This window comes from Triturus cristatus, chromosome 11, assembly GCF_964204655.1.
Source record: "Triturus cristatus chromosome 11, aTriCri1.1, whole genome shotgun sequence".
Taxonomy (NCBI): domain Eukaryota; kingdom Metazoa; phylum Chordata; class Amphibia; order Caudata; family Salamandridae; genus Triturus; species Triturus cristatus.
The window spans coordinates 950136096-950161410 of NC_140594.1; positions in this window are offsets into that span (position 1 = coordinate 950136096).

The window sequence follows — 25315 nt, forward strand, 5'->3', positions numbered from 1 at the left end:
TTAGTGATTGTGGTTTTATTACTAGATGTATGTATGTACCTACCTGCACCTACTAATAACCCACTTTCCTACAATAATACTATGCCTAGATAAACTTTAATATAATTTCCATATTAGGGTGCCGATTCCGATCCGGTAAAACCCGGGTACGAATGGTCGTACGGAGCGATTTTTCCGTCCGACTCGTACCCGGGAAAAACAGCTTACAAACTCGCAAGTACGATTCGCACAGAACTACCATTTCCGTACGAGTCGTAAAAAATACCGACCGGCAAAAAAATACATACAAATCTGAATCTGGACGGCGCATACGCGACGTCCGGACGGAGTCAGGCAGCGTTCTACGGACCAGCAAGTACGATTCGTGCCGACGTCACTCCGTACGCAGCATTTTTTACGGGAGCTAAAAACTGCCAGGAAATTGAGGACGACGCGAACAAGGAGCCCCGGTACGCGACGGGCAGCGATGGACCCCAACCTACACGTCATCCAGGCCCTCATAGCCTACCACCTCGTGTACAGAAACCGACGCAGATGCCGCAGAAGGTCAGAACAACCCCCAGGTGCAAAGGGGGGGGGTGTGCGTGCAAGGGGCAGGAAACATAACCCACACCCCACAAATTACTAATACATCGAGCACATTAATTACCTTCATGGTCTGGTCACTTTGGGGGGCGTGTCCACCAATCCCACGTCCCGCCACAACGGAAGTGGACGTGGACGCGTACCCGTCACCACCACAATGGTGGTACAACCCGTACCCACGCTCTCCAGAGCGTGGGTACGGGCCGTACCACCATTGCAGTGGTGATGTAGGGGTATGTGTGTACGGACCGTACCCACACCCACAGAGCATGGGTACGGCACGTACCACCATTGTAGTGGTGAAGTAGGGGTACGCGTGTATGGACCGTACCCACACTCCCCAGAGCGTGGGTACGGGCCGTACACGCGTACCCCTACATCACCACTGCAATGGTGGTACGGCCCGTACCCATGCTTTCCAGAGTGTGGGTACGGGCCGTACCACCATTGTGGCGGTGACGTAGGGGTACGTGTGGTACGGCCCGTACCCACGCTCTGGGGGCATGGGCACGGGCCGTACCACCATTGTGGCGGTGACGTAGGGGTACGCGTGTACGGCCCGTACCCACGCTCTGGGGAGCGTGGGTACGGGCCGTACCACCATTGTGGCAGTGACGTAGGGGTACGTGTGGTACGGCCCGTACCCACGCTCTGGGGAGCGTGGGTACGGGCCGTACCACCATTGCAGTGGTGATGCAGGGGTACCCGTGTACGGACCGTACCCACGCCCCCAGAGCCTGGGTACGGGCTGTACACGCATACCCCTACAGCCCCAACACATGATGGATGCAAGGCGTACACACGCCACGGTTGTAGGTGTACGGCTTGGTGCAGCACATCAGCTGTAAATTGGGGGTGGTGTATGGCCAGGACAGCAGTGTACCACAGCAAGGGTGCAGGTGGGTGGGTGGGTGCAGAGGACCCCCAGCAGTGCCCAGACATACGAGGGGTGGGTGCCTATCACTCCCAGTAGTGCCCAGACATGTGAAGGGTGGGTGCAGAGGACTCCCAGCAGTGCCCAGACATATGAGGGGTGGGTGCAGAGGACCCCCAGCAGTGCCCAGACATATGAGGGGTGGGTGCCTATCACTCCCAGCAGTGCCCAGACATGTGAGGGGTGGGTGCAGAGGACTCCCAGCAGTGGCCAGACATATGAGGGGTGGGTGCCTATCACTCCCAGCAGTGACCAGACATGTGAGGGATGGGTGCAGAGAACTCCCAGCAGTGCCCAGACATATGAGGGGTAGGTGCCTATCACTCCCAGCAGTGCCCAGACATATGAGGGGTGGGTGCCTATCACTCCCAGCAGTTCCCAGACATGTGAGGGGTGGGTGCAGAGGACTCCCAGCAGTGGACAGAGACATGGGGGGGTGTACATCATAATCAGATGACCACAGCTCCATGGGTGAATGTACGTATCCCTAACTTAGGACAATGAGGATAGTGCCATAACAACACATCACTGACAGCATTGTCCCACTCCCAGGAGGAAGGAGGTCTTACCCCCACTGCATGACACACCACATGTGGGTGTGAGGACAAATAACACATGCATACCCACCCATGGCAGATGCAGCACAGTACACACACTGAGATCATGCCACAAGACTGTATAGTCATGTCACTGCCTAACAAACTAAGAGAGCCAAAGAGAACACACACTGTCACGCACATTCCAGGACTGATAGGAATGTTCAGGTGCTGGGCTAGCCACCAAGATGTTGTCTGTCATGGAAGGAATAGTGTGGAGTTCCCACAGATACAATGCCCACAATTGTGAGTCAGGTGTTCAAATACCCAGCAGAACAAGTACCATATGTGTACTAGGCTGGGATTACACACATGCATTGTGCGGAAAAGGGACCATTTATCCATGAAGGCATGGCAAAATAGTCTATGCACAAGTACAGTGAGTACCAAGGATGGCACAGACGATGCAGCCGGACACATTGCTGAGCAGGCATGCCCAGAGTTGAAGGGATCCATCACCAACTCTCTGCAGGGGAGATGTCAGGTGCCACAGAGGAAGGAACACCCCTTGGGACAATGTCTCCAAACACAAAGAGCATACACGACAAAGAATCTTTGCAGAGATCACGTGATGGCACGCAGATACCAGGTTCCACCCCATGAGCACCAGACCACAACATATCCCTGAAACATAACACATGCCCACAATCCCAACTCCTGTAGCATCAGCGTCAACATCAATACCTGAAATGCAAGACTTTTCCAAAGAAAAAGAAAATGCTTTATTCAGCATGAAAATAATAATGTGTAAACGAGACTATCCAAAAAGGCCAATGGCCAGAACATATCAGCAGTCCTTGGGGGGGGACACATGGCCATGTGTCTCCACTAGCTTGCCTGCACATCACAAGAGTGTTTCGTCGACTGGGGGGGGGGGGCATCATGTGGGGAAGGACCAGGCACCGCAGGGACAGGAGGGGGAAGGGTAGGTGTGGTGGGTGCAGGGACGGACGACTCCACCACAGGGGGTGGGGCAGCGCCAAAGGTGGAGGCGAGCTCAGCACTGCACACTTCTGCCGGTTCTTCAAGCGTCTCCCCTGCACCCGGAGAAACAACAGGCCCCAAGGAGGGGGGGTGGTCAGAGGGATGGGTTGCAGCGCTACTGGGGGAGGTGGTGGACGGGCTGGGGGACTTAACTCCCCTACCCGTGGAGTGCCTTGACCGTTTGCGTCCAGGTGAACTAGTGGGGCTGAGGCCCAGCCCAGCAAAGTAGGCCTCCTTCTCCGAATCTGGGGCAGGGGAGCCAAGGGGAGTGACATCGGAGGGACTGGGGAGTGAGTCATGTGGATGAGGACTGTGGCTGCGTGCCTGCCTGTGTGCCCCAGACCCAGTGGGTGTGCCTGCTACCCCCTGAGTGTGCGTGTCAGGAGGTGTGAGCTTGCCCTTACGTGATGGTGTGCTGCTTGTGTCTGGTGGGGTGCGTGTGTGTGTGGATGTCTGGGTGTGCTCGGGACAGGCATGGGTGTTGGACTTGTGGATGGGCCAGGGGTAGGGGGTGGGAGGCAGCGCTGCAGGTGACTCGCTACTGCCGTCAGTGACGAGTCCAGGGACCTCAGACACATCCGTTGGTCAGACATCGCTGATGACATGCCCTCCATGTACGACACCATCTGGGTCAGCAGTCTGGTGTGGCCATGGAGGACAGTCAGGATGGATGTCTGCCCAACTTGCAACTGCCGCTGAATGTCCACAGACTCTGCAGTGAGGGCAGCAGGGGAGACAGGGGCAGGGGGTGCGGTGCCTGGCACGAAGGAGACACGGTGTGGCCTAGCACGGACAGAAGGGACCCGAGCAAGTGGGAGGGCGGTGATGGGAATGGAGGGAGCGGCGAGAGATGTACTGCTGCTTTCAGCTCTGGGAGCAGCCTCCGCCCCCTCTGGGAGCTCAGCCTCGGACCCGTCTGCCTCGTAGTCTATGTTGGTACTGGGCAGGTCCTCCGCCACACTCCCCTCGCCCTCCGTGCCACTTGGTTCCGCCGACTCATCAGCAGTGGTGGCACCAGTGCTCGATCCCTCCACCACGTCCATGCCGGTGTCTCCCTCGGTGTCCTCCGATGATGCTGTGGGCAAGGTGAAGAGACAGGACAAAATCAGTCACCTGTATACATCTGACACATGAGTCCAAACAAAATAGGCAACAGTGCATATCAGGAAAGGCATCAGGAGTAACATCTAGGATACTCCCCACATATGTAAGCCCTGCACTCCCCAGTTGGTTGACACACCATGCCACTTGCAAACAATGAAAATTAGGACACAACAGCAAATAACTTGAATTCACAAGATCATGAGAAGCTAGTGCCTGGGATCAGTTGAGCACAGCAAGACTATGAAGGCATGCCACCTCTTGCTCACTGGGAAACAAACAGTATTGTTGCACCCAAGGCCAAATACCACATGCTAATGCAGAAGGTGTCCCCACACTCAGAGACCTGTGAGTACTTTTGACACCCCAAAGAAATACATTGTGACTCCTGGAGAATCACAACCCTTTACAAAATGGACATGTCTAGCATGTGTGAATGTGGCACTCTGTGAACACAACACACATGTGTCTGTATAGCAGAAGTAACACAAGGAGGTGCACACCAAACTACATGTACACAGTCATTGTCTGAGCTGCCAGACTTATTCAAATCAGCCACTGTTAGGAAGAAATGGCGTAGCAGTAAGTACATATACATGGCACCAGGGTGGCTGGATGACTTGACTCCCGTAATTTTGTATCAGCAACAACCATGGACTAACCCAAATGCTAGCACACTGTGGGAACATGTATATGTATGAACTCCAAACAAGTGTTGTCCAAACTGTGCATTACTTTAAAATGTGCCAGCGTGTCCCTGGAAAGTGTAAAGGTGGTGTCTTGTGCACTTCCCTGGGAGACATCTGTCATGCAGGCACATCATTGTCCTTCACAACCAAACAACAAGGTCAAGCATATGAAACATTGAGACTTGTTGACAGGTGTAGTGAGTGCCAAGGGACATTTTCCCAGAGTAACAACTTGAATAATGTAATTTGTCACATGGCTATCTGTCACCTGATCATACAGTTGGCTACACATATGACCTACTGACTGTCATCTGGAGTGGCACACATGTCCACACCCAGGACAAAGCATAAGCTAATGGGCCTGCAATTGTTTAGCAAAAAGGCCTAGCTGTACTGTGGGTTCCCCCTCATGGCAAGCCAGAATGTACCCACAGATGTCAGCACACAAAGTCACAACTGTGTAGCATCTGAACCACACACAGGTGCCAACAATGTCCAAGCAGGATACATGATTGCCAAGAACTGACAAAGGCAATGAAGCACCAACAGCAAGCACTGGCCAACATCACGGGGGCACTGCACGATGACTTCCTGTACTGCGAATCATCACACACAAGTCAGAACTGGCAATGAAACATCAGGGTTGAACATGTACGCCCCTCCCACGTACACCCACCCATACCTGAGTCAATGTGACTGATACCAATCAAGAAGTGAGAGCTCTTATTCAGGGTTACAATAACACGACATCACCTTGTAGGGCTGCCAAAACATATTGGTCACAAACAAACATCAACAGATTGTTGTGAATAGCCACACAGGCACTGCCCAGTGTGTGTATGCACAAGCAAACTGCTGTATCCCTGTCCAGTGGGCAAATGTATCACACATGTGAAAACTACTACCCAGGCCAGGGAATAATGCCACAGAGGCAGAGCCATTATGAACCCACAGTGAATGTGCACAGTGTTGGATGACACACATGAGTAGGAGGGCAGGCTGTGACAGGGGACTGTAGTGTGCACACTGCTCCATGGTCCTGGAATGAGCTGACTGTTACAGGAGCAACCGTCCCGGCACTATGCATATATCCCACTCATGCGCATCATGTCTGAGGCCACAACATTGGTAATGCATGCAGCAAGTCTGTTCATTTGAAACCTCACACTCCTATGTTGGGACTCAGCATCAGTGGCAACAAATATGCACCCCCTAATGACTGTACAGGACAGGGCACAGGCAGACCACCCCCACACATGATGCTGAAAGCAATGTGCACCTTGATAAACTGGCAACCTAGATGACCATGTGCAATAGTGATCACACACAGACCAGGTAACACATGTCAAGGAGGGGAAGGGAGGGAGAACAGCACAGGTTGACTGTGGGGGAACTGGATATGCACTGCACATATATACCCTGGCAGTGTCTCCAGGCGACTGAGCAGCAACAAAAGCTGGTGAACACACAACAAAGACACATATACCTACGCCCTTCCTGCTGCTGTAACTCCTGTATCTGCCTATCCAGGTCAGGGAAGACCACTGCCAAGACACGCAGCATCTGGTGGGTCAGGTGCCGGTGCCCGCCATGCTTGCGAGGAGCCTCCTCCTTCAGCATGATCCGGGTGATCCTCCGGGTCCAGCACCGGATGTCCTGCCATCTCTTCCTCACTTGTGGCAGGCGCCGACTGCGACCCTCTGCCGATTGCACGGCCTTGATGGCGTCCTTCCAGATCTTCCCCTTGTGGTAGTGGGATACCTGTATGGATGACAAAGTGGGACAACATCACTACACCTGCACCATGTCACAGAGACACACAGTTGAACATCTTAGATTTGTAGAACAGGACATAGTATGCTGGCAAGTAATAGCACCTTAGTCATAGGGACTTTTTCCACTGGGGACGCAGCAATGCACTACATGGCATAGTAAGTACACAGGTGGCATGAGGGGTGCGAACCAATCCCTGATCATGGCACACACTGTGCATCCCAAGCAACACAAGGCTGATGGACAGCAACGCAAAGCAGTCACATGCGCCAGGCCACTGACGAAACATCAGCAGAGTACACAGACACACACAGGCACACATCAATCACCTGCCATTGGCAACAGCGGATGCAAACCTCACTCTGCACATGTGCCACTTGCCAGGGGGGGTCACAGGTGTGGGGCTAGCTCAGCAAGTCAGACACACAGCACGGCTTACTTCACACATCAGATGGATTGAGCAGTTGCCTCCTCCATGCAGCTGTGGTGCAACACTCCACATAGACACTCATCCACATGACAAGAAACATTCACACACATCAATGTCCAGGGGGCGTACACATCATTTGGACACTCTCACCACTCTCACCACAGCTCCACTCAACTCTCACACACATCTGTAGATGCAGTCACCTGTCACACCGGGGTGACCACTGAATCACCGCAGGACAATAGAACAAGAATGCCCAAGAGGATTTGACTGGCGGAATGTGCCATGCACTATGCAGTGAATGTCACAGTAAGCACAATGCAAGTGAGGAGTGCACACATGAACTACATCAAGCCCTGCATGAGAGACATAAGCCATCCCCCCCCCCCTGGGACCCACTCCACCCAACATTGCATGTCTGTCACACCTTGCCACAAGGCCAGAAGTGACAGACACAATAAAGGTGCACAGGCAAAGGTACTGGAGTCAGCACTCACCTGCTCCCCTTTTTGACCATACAGCATGGGGTACTGTGGGAGGATCACATCCAGCAGGGCTTCGTTCTCCTCCTGGGTGAAAGGCTGGGCCCTCTCCACAGTCCTTGACATGGTGCCATAGGGAGACAATACAGCAGCAGTGGTATCGACTGACATGTTGTGCAGGCAAGTGCCCTCTCATGGGTTCTGCCTGCCTTATATCTGCCTTGCTGGCCTATTTCATATACAGGAGTACAGAGTGATTGGTCAGACTCATTTGCATCCTACGTTTCCTCCAATCCCTTTAAGCATACACCAGTGACAGCCTTTGCAACTTTCGATTTAGCAGCATCATGTCAAGTCAACAACCACTTTGCAACATTGTTAAATGTGGCCAACTGATTTTTCCAGATCACATGGTGTAAAATTTTGAACTTGAAACTCGGTATCCATGACAACCAGCATGCATTTAGGCCATAATACTTGTCCCTCATGTGTCCCCATTGTAATTCTTTAAATCCCCACACAGGTACGGCGCTTTTCACACGTACCCCTAGGGCACCATCACTACAGTGATACGGGCCGTACTCACGCGTGTACGGCCCGCATCACTATGCCCTACGGTACCCCCAATGATAGTGATAGGCACGTACTCACACGTGTATGGGCCGTACACGCGTGAGTACGTCCCTATCACTATCGTTGGGGGTACCGTAGGCCCCAGTGATAGGCACGTAATCACGCGTGTACGGCCCGTACATGCGTGAGTACGTGCCTATCACTATCATTGGGGGTACTGTAGGCCCCAGTGATAGGCACGTACTCACGCGTGTATGGGCCGTACACACGTGAGTACGTCCCTATCACTATCGTTGGGGGTACCGTAGGCCCCAGTGATAGGCACGTACTCACACGTGTACGGCCCGTACACGCGTGAATACGTGCCTATCACTATCGTTGGGGGTACCGTAGGCCCCAGTGATAGGCACGTACACACGCGTGTACGGGCCGTACAAGCGTGAGTACGTGTCGTATCACTAGGCCCTACGGTACCCCCAACCATAGTGATAGGGACGTACTCACGCGTGTACGGGCCGTACACGCGTGAGTACGTGCCTATCACTGGGGCCTACGGTACCCCCAACGATAGTGATAGGGACGTACTCACTCGTGTATGGCCTGTACACGCATGAGTACGGGCCCTACACACACCCTCAGAGCGTGTGTACTGCGTTTCACTGCTTACACTGGTGATAGGAGGCGCACACGAAAGGAATGGAGGTGTCAGACTCGCACAAGGCTGTACATCAAGTCATTGTCAGTGCAGTCCTTCATGTGCAGGGCCTAGGTGTGTCAGGCAGTGATGTGGCACATGTCTCCTCATGTTTTGGCACAATAGATGTGTGATGAGCTGTTTACACATGTCATGTGTGATGGGGCACTACGTGGCACACTTCCCCTTCACACTTTGCACATGTGTGCATGTGTGACACACGTGTCAAGCACTGCATCACTGGTATGGCACAGTCTGCAACACCCGCCACTGTCCCCTGATGCCAGGTACACGGATAATTACACCTGACATGTGACTCCCAGTGTGCCACGATGTGACTATGTCATGTGTGTGTCATGTGTTCCCATGAGCTTTCCACTGATGTTCTGTCAACTCCATCTGCTGTTGCAGCATCCAACATGTGTATGTGTGCATTTGTGCATGACACACATATACGCACACCATGCCACATGTGGACTCACACGTTACATGTGTCACGATGGTTCGCAAATGACTTCCTGACATGAGGCAATGTCTGCGTTGTCTCAATGTCTGTGACATAAGTTTTTGACATGGACCCCTTAAAGGAAATGTGTGTCATCTGTCCATTTACAGATAACATGTGACCTGTGCGTCTAGACTCCCGCCAGCTGTCTGTATGAGATGACATCCTCTAATGCTGATATGTGGATGTCTATCACTCATGTAATGTGTCTGTCTTGTCACTTACACTGTCCAACAGCTATTTCATGGCATGTCACGTCAACATTGCCATGCAACTATTGTGGCTGGCTGTTCGTAGGAGTATCACCTGGCTGGCCCACGTGTCCTGGATGTATTGCACAGCACAGACTCTGTATTAAGCAGATGTGTATTAGCTGTTGACCATGTGCTCACCTCAGTGACATTGGTGTGGTAATGTACTCACTCTTTGTTATTCCTTCCAAATCTCTGCAGGGTACCGCCTCTCCCCAGACGAATGCCAGACCTGGATGCCATGAGTGAAAATGACTGCATACACAGATACAGATTCTCGCAAGAGTTGATAGAGGACTTGACCCGCCGGCTTGCACCACACCTCCAACCACAACACAGGTATCCTACAGCTCTGACCCCCAAGGTGAAGGTGATGGCAGCCCTACATTTTTTTGCAACCGGCACGTTTCAATTGACCCTAGCTGATGTCGGTGGCATGTCCCAGTCTATGTTCAGCCGTGTCCTGCATAATGTTATAGAAGCCATGTTGTGCACCTGGATAAATTCATCCATTTTCCCACTCGTGAGCAGTTGACAGGTGTCAAGAGTGAGTTCTATGCCCTGGGAGGGATGCCTCATGTAATTGGGGCCATTGATGGGACACATGTGGCTTTGGTACCACCACAGGCACAGGAGGTAGCCTTCCGTAACCGTAAACATTACCCCTCCATTAATGCCCTTGTGGTGTGTCTTGCTAACATGCTGATTTCCCATGTCTGTGCACGTTTTCCAGGGTCCGCACACGATGCATACATCATGAGGCGTAGCAGGGTGCCAGAAATGATGCTGCAGCTGCACGCGGAACGAGCATGTCTTGTTGGTGGGTATTCTCTGTTAGTCCTGTGTTCAGCGCTATCTTTGTATCTTACGGCATCTCCTGACCCACTTCTTCACATGATGTTTCCATGTAGGGGACTCTGGCTATCCCAACATGCCATGGCTGATGACGCCTCTCCGCAACCCCAGAACAGCCGCAGAACACCTATACAACGACACCCATGGGCAGACGAGGCGCGTGATTGAGTGAACGTTTGGACTCCTGAAGAGCAGATTCCGGTGCCTCCACAAGACCGGCGTCGCACTCCCATATGCCCCAGTGAAGGTCTGCAAAATCTTTTTTGTGTGCTGCATGCTGCACAACATGGCAGTGGAGAAGGCCGTGCCACTCATCCTTGATCCGGATGAGCAGGATCATCCACCCGTGGAGGATGAAGGGCTAGGGCACGGGGCAAGTGAGGATGAGGATGAGGATGAGGACAACCGGAGTCAGCTTATCCGCAACTTCTTCTCATAATGGTGAGTCCCTGTGTCTGAGTATGCACGCTTTGAGCCTTGTGTGGCATGTGTTGCAATGTGTGTGTGGCGAGCTGACTTTGTGCTAAGTGACTTGGAGGTGTGTTCTGATGTGTCATTCAAGTGATGATGTCATTCCACACATATTAGCTGGGACACTAAATTTGTTAAGGGCATGGTGACAACATCATTCCTGTAGAGTACATGTACATGTCTGCGGATTACTGGCTCTTCGCTGACTTGTTGTGTGTCTGTCCTCCCCAGGTTCTTGCGGCTGTCGTCTGCTCATGTCATCATTGCCCTCCTGCTATTCCTCATGAGTATTGCAACGTGTGCTGGATCAGAGTTACATGCACAGACATGGTGACAAGTAATTTGGGGTAAGGAGTGCATCAAGGCATTTTGGGGGTGGTACGTGTTTGTGATATGTGGGGACTGCTCCTGTGTATGTTGTGTTACCATGCATACATGTCGACTCACCATGGGCCACATGACGTGTTGCATGGCTCCCATGAATTGATTGTCACCCTTCCTGGCAGTCATCTGTAATGGTGTGTGGATTCTGATGGAGGCATCAATGTGTGTATAACGGCTCCAAGGAACATACGGGATGCTAATGGTGGACATAGTGTGGGACATCCCCATATGAGGCTCAATGGGGAATTGTAGACTCTCCGTGTGCAGCAAGGGGTGTTATGCTCAACCCCTTCACTTGTGTGCCAGCTCAGTAGTATTTACACATCTGTGTGTTGAAGGGGGTGTCCGGTGTAGGTCACACATGGTCAGCCAAATGACCTGTGAGTCTGTTCCAATTGCTGCATTTCCCTTAGTGTGCGGCTGAGTAATAAAGGTGTTTGTCACACTCCAAGGTGCCTCATCTCTGTCAATGCAAGTCTCTTGCCACTTTGCATGCGGCATATCTGGCATAGTTGTGGAAGATTATGCATAGGAGTCCATGTGTAGTTTAGCAACATGCATGCAGTTGCTCATGGGTTAGGCTCCCTATTGGGCATGAAGTACATGGTCGTGTATGTTTTTTGGCATGTTGGTCCGCAAAATGGGCCACCAACATCTGCTGAGGGTGTGTCTCCTGTGCGCAGGTCGGCCTTCAGTTTCCTGATCCGGTGTCATGCTTCTTTTGGGATTGTGCATGCATTGTCTCTGGGTGTGCCATGTGACACTGGACACTCCTTACTTTACACACGCGCCTGTTGCAGTTGTCCTTCTGACATCCTAGTCTATGTGTGCAAATTCTGTCATTTTGCGAGGAGATGCCGCCTGCTGCTGCAGCCCCTGCAGCAAGGGCCAACAGAGTATCCAGATTTGGCAACACACACGCCTCCAGGATGCTCCTCACTTCCTCCCTCCACCCATTCATTTTGCTGTCCTCAGCTTGTCTATGCCACTGTTGCTGCCACGCGTTGTCAAAGGCTGGACCATCAGCACATGCAAGGTGCACATTGCACCACCATCCTGTCCTTGCATTACCCACATCACACTACAGTCTGATGTATCAGCCACACTCCGAGCTATGTCCATCCGCACATCTAACGCCTGCTGTCAGACATACCCTGGGCACACACACGACACCTTTGTATGCTGAGTGTGCAACTCCAACTGCCTACACTGCGCTGCCCCGCCTTCCAGGCCCTGTCACACCAACCAGGTCACGTCCCTAATCCTCCCCACCGGCTCTGTGGCCCAGCAAGGGCATGGGAGTGGGACTCAAGGCTTCAGCATGTAGTATGATGTCATTGTCTGGGACATGGCACAGGTATCATCTCTCAGCATGTCAATCTACAGAGTGTCCAGGACCCCCCTCTCTACCATCACATGTGCAGATCACCTCATCATCAGCTCGTATGCCATTGACAGCCAGGTGCTCCTCACCCTCAACAAAGACACAGACATTGGCAGTTCCGTCATTCAAGTATGCATGAGATCTATTGATGGATGGCTGCACACAAGCACCCTGAGGCTGGACTTGTACAGGACTGAGGTGAACATCTGAGGATTGTCCCCTTCCAGCTGGGTCAAGTGCCTGTGCCCCACCCGCAATAGCCCTGCACAAGCACCCAGTACCACACACACAAGATGGTGTGCATCATGTTTGGCTCGCTCACATATGCCATGCTAGTCCACAGCATCTGTACCTCATGCTGCAACGCCCTCTGCATTATGAACATGATCCACAGATAGATCCACTCCCAGAAAAGACAGACCATCCCCCAGGTCCATGACAACATCCGTGTCAAATACTGCCCTGCCCTCTACGGAGCAAGTACATCCAAACTCCCAGGAAACTGGTCCACTTCCAGGGTGCATCTGCACACCTCAGATTCAACAGCCTGCGCCCCAGCCACCTCACCGTCCACCATGGATAGCTGCAATGGATCACTGTCTGCTGCAGGGTGACCTCCACACTCCCCACCCACACTCAGGAGGCAGTCCACAACCCCAACCCCAACCAACCTTGTACGTCTGTCATCCTAGATCCCGTTGGGCCATCTCCGTTCATCCAACCTTGCCCTGGCCACCGTTCTTCACATCCACCGTACTCCGGCATACAGGACATTGTTATCCCACCTGGCCACACATACCTGGGACTCCCTCCCCGGGAACCTCCACATGAGCCATGACCTCTACGCCTTGATGATGATCTCCCAAATAGGTCTCTCCGCACAGTTTAGCAAGCCCCCCCTCAGCAGCCAGAGGCCATCACAGGTGAGTGTTGTGCTCCATGCCTACATTGAAGGATACCTTGTGACCCATGTGTGTCCTGTACTAGACTCTGATCCCAGGGTATGGATGGCTGGAGTTGGTTCAACACTCAGCCATAGTTTGACATTTCCACACACATATGTCGTTGAATGATGCAAAATGACAGGAACGTCTCATGTCCAAAGTGAAATATTTATTTACGGTGGGGTAAGTGGTTTGGTAGATACAATTGGGTGCTGTACCGGGGGAATAGAATCCAAAGTTCACAGGGGGAGATGGTATCCTTGGCATTGGAAGTCATCAGAGTCCAGACCACAGTGTTGGTCATCATTGGTCAGACTGTGACCAGCAAGTCCATGTGGCAGAGAATGTCATTGGATGAGGTGCTGCTGTTGCGCCGGAGGACCAGGTGCCAGGCCAGGTGACCTGGGAGATGGGGATGGTCCGCTGACTCTCACGGTCTTTTCCATGGACGACCCACCTTCCTCCGGGGACCCTCAGATGCAGGCCTTGACGATGCTGGGGACGCTCCGTCAGATGAATCCTCCTCCTCCTCCCTCCCTGTGTCTGGTGCTGGTCTATGCCTGGTGGCACAGGGAGGGATTGCCAGGCTTTGGGCGATCTGACGGAGTGATTGGCTCACGTCCCTGTGCACCGCCAGGAGCTCAGCCAGTCTTGTCTCCATCCGTCCTTGGTGTTGTTGATGACTGGCATGATGCTCGACCTGCAGGTTCTTAATGTCATCGAGGGTCCCCTGCATCTCTGAGAGTCTTGACACGACCTGGTTGATGACTCTGGTGTCACGCCGTTATGAGTCCAGGATGTTGCGTATGTGTGACATACCGGGGTCCTGAGCTGGCTGGTCAGGTTCGCGCCTCGCCTGCCTCCACTCCCACCACCCCTGCCCACTTGAGCCTGGCCTGCCCTTGTGGGCACATCGGGTCTACAGGAACCCTGAAGGATGGCATTTGCAGGGTTGCCTGCCTCCTCCTGGGTGCCCGGAGAACCTTGTCCCTCCTGGTCAGACTGGCTCTGTTGTTCAGTGTGAGTAGGGCTCCTGGGTGTGTCCTGGGATGTGGCAGGAATGGGGGTGGTGGTTGGCACAGATGTACCTGACGCAGGTGCTGCAGGGGCTTGGGCACCAGAGGGTCCAGGTTGGTCGGGGTCATCCACGGAGTGGTGAGAGTCATCGCTGCCGGTGGGATCGTCTTCACACGGTGCCTGGGACTGTGATTCTTCCCCCCCCAGTGTTGGGGGGAGATCGACGACGTTGCCCTGTGTGTGAGAGAGAGACAATGTTAATGGTGTTTCATGCGACATCTATGTTTCATACATATTCAAGTTGACACATTTCCTCCAGGTAGTTGGATGTGCCGAGCATTCCTCTCAATGTCCACGTGGGGATGGGTATGTTGCGGGGGACAGATTGAGATGTTCTCCTGAGTGTTTGACCTGTAGATTGTTTGCTCTGATGCTTATTTGGCTCTGGATCGGTCTTGTTGTGTCACATGTCCATTGTGGGAGTGTGTAAATCCGTTGCCTGCCCTGGGTTTGTGTGCATGTGTTAGGGGGGGGGGGGTTGTGACCGGGCCTGCTGTTGTGTGTAGTGTGATTTTTCATTGGGTCTCCCAGGTGATGTGTCTGTCCCCTCATGGTGCATGCTGGCATGATAGTGAGTGTGAGTTCCTGTGCTAGATACCTGTGCTTGTGAAGTTGTTGTTTGAGTGTACAGTGGTCCCAGGAGGGCCTTGTGCTGCATACACCAGGGCCAAGTGTCATCTACCTTGTCAGTACTTTGCCAGTCCCTGTGCATTGTGCATGGTCATGTACCAATGCCATATGGGCTGAGGGCATTGGTGTCTGCGTCTCATTTCCACAATGTGTTGTGTGGGGCCCACCCTTCCAGCCTCCCAGCCTCCCAGACATCCAGTCTTGTGTTTGTGGTTGTTGTAGGCTTGGACATGGCCTTGCCTTGATTTGTGAAGGGTGCATGGTGACGTTAGTGGCATCAGCGTGGTTTTTGAGTGTGGTTGTTTGCGGTGAGTGCTTGGGGGACGTTAGGTGCATTTGGTGTGTATGTGGTGTGGACCCCATTGCCCCCATGTTACGTAAGTTGTTTGTGTACTCACCAGGCTCTGCGACTCCTTCGACTCCGTGTACTCCCACCGGCGGTAGCAGGGCCATCACCATCTCCTCCCAGGGATGGTAGTGTACGGGTCTGCGGGGCGGCCCACCTCCAGTGATGTTAGTCTGGGCATATTCTTCATTCATTTTCCTCTTGACCGCCCTGTGCAGATCGTACCACCTGGCTTGGCATTCATGCCTGGTCCTTCCGATGGGCGCAACAGCATTCACCTTGTCGACAATCCTCTGCCACATGGCAGATTTTGCAGATATGCTGGTCTGTCTGACCAATGTTCCAAACAGCTGTATCTCGACTCTGATGACTTCGTTGACAAGGAGGTCCAGCTCCGCCGTTGTGAACTTTGGATTCTTGTCTGTGGGCATGGTGTGGGGTGTGGGTATGGGTGTGGATGGTTGTGGGTGTGTGGGTGTGAATGTGACGGTGTGTGTGTGAATGTGAAGAGGGGGATGTTTGTGGATGAGGTTGTGTGAAGGTGTGTGAGTGAAGGTGTAGTGGAGGTATGAGTGATGTGGAGTAGTTTCTCTGTGGAGTTGTTTCTCAGTGGGGTCTGGCAGCAGTGGGTCTGTTGCAATGGCTCATGGGTTGTGTGTGTGGGCCGTTTTTCTTGGTCCATTTTGGGTGTGGCTGTGTTTGAATTTTGGTGGGTGTGTTATAAGTGGTGGTTGTGATTTGAGGCCTCTGTTTGCCTGCTTGGATGTGCCAGGTCAGTCATTGAGATGTATTTTGTCATGTAGACGTGTTTTGTGGTGTTGTGCGAGTCGAATTGACCCTCCTTGTGCTGTTTTACAGTGTTCTGGTTCTGTAACAGTCATTTTCGCGTAGGTACGATCCGTACATACGCGATGCTGGGTGAGGGTGCTGGCGTACGGTGTTGGAGTGCGGCGTGTACATGCGGTGGGGGTTCGGTGCGTACACGTGCGGGGCTGTGGTACGGTGCGTACATGCGGAGGTACGGCACGTACATGGGGGAAGGCGCGTACATGGGGGAGGGCACGTACATGCGGTGGGGGTACGGTGCATACAGGTGTGGCCCTGAGGTACGGCGCGTACATGCGGGGGTGCGGCGCATACATGGGGGTAAGGCGCGTACATGGGGTGGGGGTATGGTGCATATACGTGCGGCCCTGGGGTACGGCGCGTACATGCGGGGGTGCAGCACGTACATGGGGGGGTGAGGCGTGTACATGCATTGGGGGTACGGTGCGTACACATGCAGCCCTGGGGTACGGCGCGTACATGCGGTGGTGATGCGCCTACAGGGGGGGTACGGCACGTACATGGGGGGGTACGGCGCGTACAGGTGTGGGGCTGGGGTACGGCGCGTACAGGTGTGGGGCTGGGGTACAGTGCGGACAGGGGGGGTAAGGCGTGTACATGGGGGTATGGCACGTACATGGGGGGATACGGCGCGTACAGTTGCGGGACTGGGGTACAGTGCGGACAGGGTGGTGTACGGTGCTGACATATTTGGGGGTGGGGGGCTGTACGGCTCGTACACGGGCATGAGTTTACCCGTGTACATGTGTGCACCAGCGTTGGCTCAGTATGGGCCTTTTTACGTGCGATTGTGTATTCGGATGGACGGTCGGGATCGTACTTGCGCGCTCGGACTTGTGTTTTACGATTTGCATGTGAAACTGTCCGGATCACTTTCGTACACTTTTCCCGATGATATTCGGACGTGAACCCTTTCCGACGCACTCTCGTAGACTTTTCCCGACGCTATTCGTAGTTTTTTTTCACGGACGACTAGTACTTCCCAGTTTGTACGGTACTTGGACGACTCGTACGTAAACAAATACGGATACGGGTCGTACGCAAATTATTTTTACCGGATCGGAATCGGCACCCAAATGTCTGCTATACAGTGCAGCACACATGCAAAGTGGGAAAAGTTAGGAGAATTATAAGCATTTCTCCGTTTTACTGCCTGCTTTCAAGTGGCATATGTTTTGCCCCAAACCGCTGTCTACTACTGTTTGTAGATAAAGTTTTGCATTAAAAACCATGACTGGTTGTATGAGAATGCCTATATATCACCCATGAAATGCCCCCTTAACACAGAGTGACCCCAAGCAGTGCACTAAGCTGCTTTTAGTTTCTTTCAGGTAACTTTCCAACAAATAAAAAAAATCTCGCAACTGTATGCGTCATATTTGTAACACATTTTGTGATGCAAACCGAGCACAAAATGTTTGTTAATTTGAAATACAGTATTAACATTAAAAACACTATTTGGGCAGACCTTGCATAACCTCTCCACAATTGCCTTTCCTGTTTCTAGTAGTTGGCACAATTGTTGCAAGGGATTTCAAGCTGCACTTTGTCAGTAGGACCACTGCTGCAAAGCTTGGTTTATGCTCCGATACTATTTTCTTTCTTAAACATTGATGCAGTAAAACAACCAGATTGCAGTAAAAATAAGGCTGAGCGAAATACACACTTCTGACATAAGGCAAATGGAGATGTCTGATACATGGCTTGCTTTGCTGTTAATTTATGATGAGCACCGAGAATGCATTTGGTATACATTACATTATAGCTATGACAAAGAATTGAATGTGTGATGATTCAGTGTACTTTTGAGATCTAAAACTGTCCCTCGTGCATGGCAAACCAGACAATCCATTTCAGGAGAAATTATACATCTAAATTCAACAGAATGTGGTGAGATAGTCATACTCCTCTGAGATGAGCCAAACACCATGATATACTTGAAAGTAATAGGCTCTTGCAGAAAGCTGTGCTGTCAAGCAAGACTTAGACAAGGTTATCTATTGCACCATATTGGCCAGAAGCTGCAGTGAGTGAAACATAAAACAAACTAATGAGCTTCATATGCAGCCCTTTTTTTTAAATAGCTCGAAGAGTGCTGCACTCCTCCTGCACAAGCCTGCCACTAAATGGTATCTCCCTTCTACTGTGCTTTACACTACAGAGCAATGCTTTCCACACCATTTCCATATAATGGATGAGGTCAGGCAAGCATCTCTTCTGTGGCTACTATTTCTAGATGCACTTTTCATTTGCATAAGTTCAGCCGCCATAACATATGATAAAACATGAAATGAGGAAGAAAAAAACATAATTATACTTAGTTTCCATGAGGCACAAGAGAACTAACTTTTACAAAGTCCTCTAGACAGAAGTAAGTATTACTCTGATGCTCCACCTTGGAGATGTGTGAGCAGCTGCTTATGATGCTTCCATGGCTTCTGTGTGAAGGGTCGAGTGATTGTACCTTCAGATGCATGATTTGTTGATTTTGCTTCAAACTACACTTTTCAATTGATTCACATCAAGGGTCTAACCTTGAGGCGGAGATGCTTTCAACGTTGAGGGATTCCTTGGTCAGGCAAGGTGACAGAGTGCTTACATCACTGCTCTTTGAGTTTGTACCTGCAATTACATCAGAGGTCCCTAGAGATGCTTCTAACTTACATGGATTTATACTACCTGGTTCCAAGACTACTCTACCCTATTTGCGCCACTAGAACAAATTACCCTGTGGGCCGTTTGCTCTACAGAGACACATATTTGTATTACAGAGGTAGCATACTTCTCTATCACCAAATATGGTTTAGGTGTTGCAGCAGGCACATCTTGCTAGAAAATGGAAACCTGGATGGACCTTGTGAGCTTTTGCCAATTCATTCTGTGTTACTTGGGACACCAAATTGCACTACCAAGCATTCATTTAATAATGTTTGGAGTCTTGCTTCATCACAATTCAACCCGCTGGACTGCAGTTATTGATCATAATGGTGTGAAAGGCGTTGCAAGACTAAACATTCTGTCCATCATCTGTTCTTTTTGCATTTGTCGCCCTAAGTGGGAAGGCTATTCCCAGACGTGGGTCCTGAGGTCACTTTGCTAGTGGGTTCAACCTAACCTAGCAGATGAGGGGTGGTAGCCCAAACTAGGTCCTAGGATGCTTGTTTCTGGTCCAGGGAGGACCTGGCCTGGCAGTTCGGGCTGGACTGTTCCAATGGGGAGCAGGGTCCAGACTAATTTACATATGGCTGGGTCCAAAGTGGAATAGCATGGCGAGCAAAAAAACAATGGATTTAACCCAGATCTGTGAATGGGGGTGAATGTTTGATTTGTTCAGCATTCCACGCGTCATTTGTTCTTTTTGTATTTGTTGCCCTTAGTTGGAAGGGTATGCCCAGACGTGGATCCCATGCTCACCATGCCACCGGATTCAAGCTAGCCTGACTGAGGGGTTATACTCCGAAAAAAGTCTTAGGATGCTTGTTTTTGTTCCAGGGATTAACTGGTCTGGCAGTTCGGGCTGGACTGTTCCCATGGGAAGCAAGGTCACAACTGATTTGCATATGGCTGAGTCCAAAGTGGAATGGCATGGCAAGCACAAATGCAATGGATTTAACCCAGTTCTATGACATGGGGTGAATGTTTGATTTGTACAGCTTTCCGTCCATCATCTGGACATGGACCAAGCATGTAGCATATATAACTTTACATTGCCTAATCATTATAGGTTAACATGCATGCCAGCATTGTTCTCACATATCAAAGACAAGAAAGTCATTGACAATATTGATGTTGTTGCAAAATGGCTCACAACCTACTAATACTTTACATATCTCTGAGCATTGATCCAAGTAACAACATTAATAAATATATACAAGAACTATCTCTGCTAACGAGAAGCTAAGAAACAATTTTGCTAATGCAAAACATATTTGTCCTCTACAATCACTGGGATTCTTAGTATCAATGTGACATAATTACAATAGAAGGCTCTCAACCATTTTTGTATATTCCGTCCATGATCATAGGTTGCTGTACGGTGATATGGAGTTGAGCACTAGATAAATTATTTTGTTAACTGACTAAGGCAATGCCACAAACTGACTGTGAGTGCACTACAAGTAATAGGAGACATGCTTGCAAGCAGTCTACCCACTGGCAATTGCTATGGGTAGCATTCCTTCCCATAATGTTTTTCCCATCCTGCAACCTGACTGTGAGGCATAACCCATATGCCAGACAGAATTGTAGGAAGCACATTTTAAAAATAAGCCTTGAAAGTGAGAAATCTTCTCTCTCATGAGTCATGTGAGATTCCTGAAGATTTGCAAAGTACTGTAGAGCTCAGGCGTTAGGCATTGAAAGGAGGAAAGCTAGGAAGGATGCAGAGAGCTCAGACAGTATGGATGAGCATGAAAGAGGGAGCAAGGTTGCCCCAAATTCCTCAGCATAAACCGGCTCAGTCAGTAGAAGAAGTATTGAGCCTGTGATACAAGCGCTACTGTGATAGGGCATTAAATGAATAGAAGAAAGTCCCTGAATCATCCCCCTCTACGCCATTTGAAAGGGGGACAGTGTTTCTTGGAGTATGGTCAAGGATTTAAGAACTCTTAATGGTATTGTGGTTTTCACTTTTCCCGTTGTCCTTAATCCCACAGTAATCCTGTCCCAGATTCCCGTTACAGGAGAGTGGTTTACAGGAGTCGGGTTATGTTCAACATTCTTTTCCATAACATTGAATTGAGACAGTCAATACTCATTCATTTGTAGATCAAATCTCTTGGACAAGGCTTCCTCAAGTCTATACCAAATACCCATTATCTTTTCCAGACTCTTGATAAGGATTTGGAATCACTGAAGCTTACATATGGGTCTGTATTGGCCCAATGCATAGATGATTAGTTGGTCTCCTCCCCTTCCAGGGAAGCATGCAAATAGATTAATTTTACATTTGGGCTGTTGGTAGTGGACATGAGGTGTAATCTCTAGAGTACAGTATTTTCAACAGAAGTGAATATTTTGGGACATAAATTAGAGAAAGCAATGAAGAGGGTGTTCCAGGTGAGGATATCAGCTATTCTGCAATTGGAATCACCTCGTACCCAAATGGAATCAATCAATCGATCAATCAATCAGGTACTTGTTAAGCATGACTACTCACCCGTAAGGGTCTCAAGGCGCTGGGGAGGAGGGCGGGGTGCAGGTTCCAGTCCATCAAGGAGGAGGTCTATCGAAGAGCTAAGTTTTGAGGTTTCTCGTGAAGATGGGGAGTGATGTAGTCTGTCTGAGGTGGAATTGGTAGGGCTTCCAAGCTCTGGCCGTGAGGAAGGAGAAGGCGCAGTCTCCCAATCTGGTCTTTCTGGCACGGAGGACCACGGCATAGGAGAGCTGGGCTGATCGTAGGGTCCTTTGTGGTGTGTGGAAAGCGATTCAGCTGTTCAGGTATGCTGGTCCGGCATTGTGGAGGGCTTTGTGTGTGTGGCTGAGGATCTTGAAGGTGATTCTAGCCTCAATGGGGAGCCAGTCGAATGTGCGCAGGTGCTGGGAGATATGGCAGTGTCTTGGCATGTTAAGGACCAGTCTGGCAGCAGCGTTCTGGATGTTTTTTTAGCTTGCGGGTGAGGTTTTTGTTTATTCCGGCGTAGAGTGCGTTGCAGTAGTCGAGTCTGCTGGTGACAAGGGTGTGAGTGACAGTCTTTCTGTGCTCGAGGGGGATCCATTTGAAGGTCTTATGTAGGAGGCACAGGGTGTGGAAGCAGGAGGATGCAAAGGAGTTGATCTGGCGGTCCATTTTGAGTTCGGAGTCCAGGATGATTCCGAGGTTGCATGCGTGGTCCGTGGGGGTGGGTGGGCTTCCGAGGGCGGTGGCCACCAGGTGTCGTCCCAGGTGTCGGGTTGTGGCCCATGATTAGTACCACTGTTTTGTCCGTGTTGATTTGTAGGCAGCTGTTTTTCATCCATTTGGCGACTGCTTCCACGCCTTCTTGAAAGTTCTGTTTGGCTGCGTTGGGTTCGTTGGATAGGGAGAGGATGAGTTGGGTGTTGTCTGCATAGGAAACAATGTTGAGTCCGTGGGTTCTGACGATGGGGGCGAGCGCAGCCATGTAGACGTTGAAGAGCGAGGGGCTGAGGGAGGATCCCTGGGGGACTCCGCAGGTGGTTGGTTTAGGGTCCGAGAGGAAAGAAGGGAGTCTGACCCGCTGTGTTCTGCCAGAGAGGAATGAGAGGATCCAGTCAAGGGCCTTGTCCCGGATCCCTGCTTCGTGAAGTCTGCGTGTTAGGGTGCGGTGAGAGACTGCGTTGAAGGCGGCTAAGATGTCAAGTAGGATGAGGGATGCTGTATCTCCTCTGTCCAGGAGGGAGTGGATGTCGTCCATTGCGGCGAGAAGGGCGGTTTCTGTGCTGTGTTTTTTCTGAAGCCGGATTGGGAGGAGTGGAGGATGTTGTGCTCTTCGATGAAGGTGGCGAGTTGGGTGTTGATGGCTTTCTCGATGACTTTCACTGGGAACAGGGAGATGGGTCTGTAGTTTTTGAGGTCGGTAGTGTCTGCCAAGGGCTTCTTTAGGAGGGAGTTAATCTCAGCATTTTTCCAGCCGTCGGGGAAGGAGGCGTTCGCCAGGGAGCGGTTGATAGTGTGTCGAAGCATGGGTGCGATGGTGTTGGTGGCTCTGTTGAAGATGTGGTGGGGGCAGGGGTCTATGGGGCCCCCGTAGTAGATTGACTTCATCGTCTTCAGTGTGTCTTCGGTGGTGAGGACTGTCCAGCTGTCAATCGTTGGCTTCAGGGTGTCGGGGGAGGGTAGTGAGGGTTAAGTGTGTTGGCTTTCTTCGTCGAAGTTGTCATAAATGTTCTTGATTTTGTGGTAGAAGAAGGTGCTGAGTTTCTTGCAGAGGTCTTGTGAGGGAGGGATGTCAATAGAATCGCTGGTGGGTTGAGCGAACTCTTTGATGATGCTGAAGAGCTCTTTGCTGTTGTGCGCGTGTGTGAAGATTCTGTCTTTGATAGCTGTTTTTCTCGTATTTCTGATGAGTTGGTGGTGGGCATTGGTGGCGGCTGTGAAGTTGTTGTGGACTTCCGTGGATTTGGAGTTCCTCCAGGCCTTTTCGAGGCGGTGGCATGCGCGTCTTTACTCTCAAAACTCGGCGGTAAACAATCTGGATTTCTTGTCTTGTGTGCTGTTGTTCTGCTAGAGGGGGGCTATGGTGTTAGCACTGTCGGAGATCCATCTGTACAGAGTTTGGGCTGCGGTGTTGGGGTCGTCATCTTCCACGGTGGTTGGGGTTGAGGTGAGAAGGTGAGCTTGTCGTCGGTGATTTTGGTCCAGTTTCTTCGTGGGAGCAGGTGCTGGTGTCTGTGGATGGTGGGTGTTCTGAAGGTGAAGTGGATGCATCGATGGTCTGTCCATGGGACTTCGAAGGTGTGACTGAAAGTGATGGAGTTTCCTGTTGTGAAGAGGGGTCGAGGGTGTGTCCTCCTGAGTGTGTGGGTTCGGTTATGATCTGGAAGAGTCCTATGTTTTGGAGGTTGTCCAAGAAGGATGTGGTGTTGGGGTTTTGTTGGTTGTCGAGGTAGAAGTTAAGGTATCCTAGCAGGGTTCGGTTGGTAGACTTGATGGCTTGCATGAAGATGATGCCCATGATGGAGTTGGTGAATGGTCCGCTGGTTCCGGGGAGTCAGTAGATGAGAGTTCCCTGGAGGGTGGTGGTAGGGCTGGCCTGTATCTTGAAGTGTAAGTGTTCCATCAGGTCTGTGGGCTCATCGGGGAGTGTGCTCAGGCGGAGGGTGGATTTGTGGATGATGTCGATTCCTCCTCCAGGGCGGGTGAGCGGGTGAGGCAGTCCTTCCGGGAGATCTTGTATCCTTGGGTAATGGCGATGGCGATGTCTGGTCCTGAGGTGGTGTTGGTCCAGGTTTCGGTGAAGAATGCGACGTCCGGGGTGGTGCTGTCAAGGAGGTCCCAGATTTCGGTGGCGTGTTTGTGGAGGGATCGGACGTTGAGGAGGATGCATTCCAGGGTCTTCGGTTCTGTTGTGTTCTTGGTGGTGGGTTGCCCTGGATTCATGGTCTTGGCGATGCCGCAGGAGTGGCAGCAGCGGTGACAGCTGTAGGGTTCGTGGGTGTCGGCAGGTGATGCTATCTTACAGTTGTTGTTGCGGCCTGGGTTGAGTGCGTGAAAATTGATTTATTGGACTGTACAAAAAAATTATTCAAAATGTCAATTAGATTGTGCCTGTTATTGATCCATTGGTCCTACAATATTTTTGACCCACAAAACTGAGGGGCTATTAACACCCTTAAAGAGGAAATTTATAAAGTTGCGGGGAGATTCTTCCCATTGTGCATAATTTGGGTGGGTGATTTTAACTGCACACTATGTCAGCACAGTATTCAAAAATATGTGGGATTGTAGACACCGCAGATCAACCTTTGTCTCACTTTAAGTATATCCCACAGGGCGAAGCATTAAATACCATCATTGTAGTAAATGACTTATGCATGATTGATACTCTGGTCAGTATTCCTTCTGCCCAGCTTTCAACATATCAGGGTGGTAGTAGAGCCAGCACAATTGATTTCATGTTGATATCTAATAAGTGAAGTGATAAATGAACCAAACCCTGCTAGCGACCATTGTCCCCCTTACTGCTTCCATGCATGTTATTGCACAGAAGGGTTGGGGTGATGGTCTCCAATTACAACATAATCGCAATCAGGGGGTTAGGATATAGTGGAGCACAATAAGTCACTCAAAATTTGAGGAGGTCATTATCAAAGCAAATCTAA